The sequence below is a fragment of the Alosa alosa genome, chromosome 15, assembly GCF_017589495.1.
Source record: "Alosa alosa isolate M-15738 ecotype Scorff River chromosome 15, AALO_Geno_1.1, whole genome shotgun sequence".
In the NCBI taxonomy this organism is placed as follows: domain Eukaryota; kingdom Metazoa; phylum Chordata; class Actinopteri; order Clupeiformes; family Clupeidae; genus Alosa; species Alosa alosa.
In genome coordinates, this window is record NC_063203.1 from 26,399,363 (window position 1) to 26,401,820 (window position 2,458).

At 45.8% G+C, this 2,458-nt stretch overlaps 1 protein-coding gene across 14 annotated transcripts in view; it reads left to right on the top strand.

The window, feature by feature from the left end:
* sh3bgr (SH3 domain binding glutamate-rich protein) overlaps nucleotides 1-2,304 on the top strand; it is a 17,440-nt gene extending 15,136 nt beyond the window's left edge. For all 14 annotated transcript variants that reach the window (XM_048265475.1, XM_048265476.1, XM_048265477.1 and 11 more), the window contains one exon: nucleotides 1,117-2,304. The gene's annotated coding sequence lies outside the window, so the exon portion shown is untranslated. The remainder of the gene's footprint in view (nucleotides 1-1,116) is intronic.
* Nucleotides 2,305-2,458: the final 154 nt, after the last annotated feature.

The window sequence follows — 2,458 nt, forward strand, 5'->3', positions numbered from 1 at the left end:
TGTGTGTGTGTGTGTGTGTTTGGTGTGTGTTTGGTGTATGACCTTGTTTGTGTGTGTGTGTGCGTGTGTGTCTGGTGTATGAGTTTGTGTGTGTGTGCGTGTGTGTCTGGTGTTTGAGCTTGTGTGTGTGTATGTGCGTGTGTTTGGTGTATGAGCGTGTGTGTGGTTTTTTTGTGTGTGTGCGTGTGTTTGGTGTATGAGCTTGTGTGTGTGTTTGGTGTATGAGCCTGTGTGTGGGTGTGTGTGTTTGGTGTGTGCGTGTGTTTGGTGTATGAGCTTGTGTGTGTGTGTGTGTGTGTGTGTGTTTGGTGTATGAGCCTGTGTGTGGGTGTGTGTGTTTGGTGTGTGTGTGTTTGGTGTATGAGCTTTCCTTGAATTTCCCCTGGGGATCAATAAAGTATCTATGTATCTATCTATCTAGCTTGTGTGTGTGTGTGTGTGTGTGTGTGTGTGTGTGTGTGCACGCCCATGAGGTGGCAGCCTGCCTGAGAGCACAGAGCAGATGGGTGCTCAGGGTCATTTTTCTTCTGCTGCCACATTGTTGCAGCACTTGCCGTCCCCAACATATTGTTGCGCGCAAGACAAATGTGAGGCGCTAATAAATGTTTACTCTGTGCCCTCCTGGAATTCCACTCCACGTTCCCTCTCTCTATTTGCCTTGTCTTGCGTCACTTGGACAGATATGTCCTTGCTGTAACCTCAGAGAGAGAATGGGCTTTTAAAGAGTCCCTGCATTGAGGTCTCTAGTTGCCATTGCAAAGATATGCTGTGAAGGTTCACTACACCCCCTCAGCTAAAAGAGCAGACTCAATCTGAGGACCAAAGATGGTACACACTAAAGGATGCAATAGAAAACAGAGTCTAATAGAGATTAACTCAGTACTGGTGAGATCATATTATTGTAGCCGATATTTTGTGGTAAAACTGCTCCATGATTGACCTGTCAGAAGAGTTGAAGTTGTCTACTCTGTCCAGTGGAGGGTCATGGTGCCATGGTATCCTCACTGTCTGTGAATTCTATTGGCACGGTGTCCTCACTGTCTGTGATTTCTACTCTGTCCAGTGGAGGGTCATGGTGGCACGGTGTCCTCACTGTCTGTTCCCTCTGTCCCACAGCTTGGAGTGTCCCGTCCCCACCTAGCCTGTGCCCCATCCTCGCTGAAACTCCAAGATCCCCTTCCCCTCCTCCACACACACACACACACACACACACGCACACACACACACACACACACACACACGCACACGCACGCACACACACACACACGCACACAGACACACACACACACACCTCATTGGACACAAGCCCTGGCTGAAGCCCTGCTGACCAATGAAGGCCTTCATACCTCTGGACCCTCGAGATCTCCCAGTGGACACAGAAACACGAAAACTCAATTCTTTTGTTGCTGTTGCTGCTGTGTGATCATCCCCCTAGATTGTTCTGCTGCTGATGATGGCGGTGGCAGCTGCCAGCTTTTGGGTTTAATCCAGAAGAATACAGACAATAACTCATACTTAGAATCTCACATCAGACTTTCAAATCTGTTAGAACACTTTCCTTTGTTGTACATACAAAAAAAATAGAATAGATTTTTCTAAAAAAAAAAGTGTTTCTTACCCTTATGTTGTCTGATCAATAATGCTGTTACCATGGTAGCCATCATACATCTGAATCGGTTGTTGTCTTGGACACAGGCCTTCATTTTAGCTCACTTGAATTTACTTTTGTTCTGATGAGTGAATGTTTTATACCGCTGTGAATGAACGTGATCATAGCACTGCCAAACACAGTCCCTACACCACAACCACTAGGTTCTGAGTATTAAATAACATTACAAGTTCTCTGTTGGTACACACTCCCACAAAGGACATTTGTTTTTATATGCTTAGAACCTTATGATGAGGGTCAGGAGTTCTGGGGAACTATCTACATGGTTCTAGAGTCTTGTGATACTTTGTGGATTGGTTCTCTGGTGGTGTCCCTCTTCTAGTACCTTCAAAGGGTTCTAAGTAATTGTTTGGTCACTGTGGTTTGGTTTTTCTGAGAGTGTAGAGGAACAACCCGTCAGGTTTGTACCCATGACAATGACGTGACTTTTAAACTGAAGTAGAGACAGAATCACTAACAGTTATGTTAACGTATAGACACACATATGATTCTGTAGGCTGTATTGTCTTGTCTTGTCTTGTCTTGTCTTGTCTGTCTGTCTGTTTGTCTATTGCACTTATTGAATGTAGTAGGCAGAGGTGAATAAACAAGCGGCCTTCTAAACGTCAATAAAACATAAGAGTGGTGTACGCAAGGCTGGCCGGCTGCAACGTGTTCTATTTTTAATGCATTGTGTGCATTCAGGGAGCTCTGCACAATATGTGGACGGGGGGGAGAGAGGGAGGCCGACAGACAGGAAGTGAGGTTGAAAGGCTGCACACTCCCAGGAGAGTGAGGGGTTGACCATAC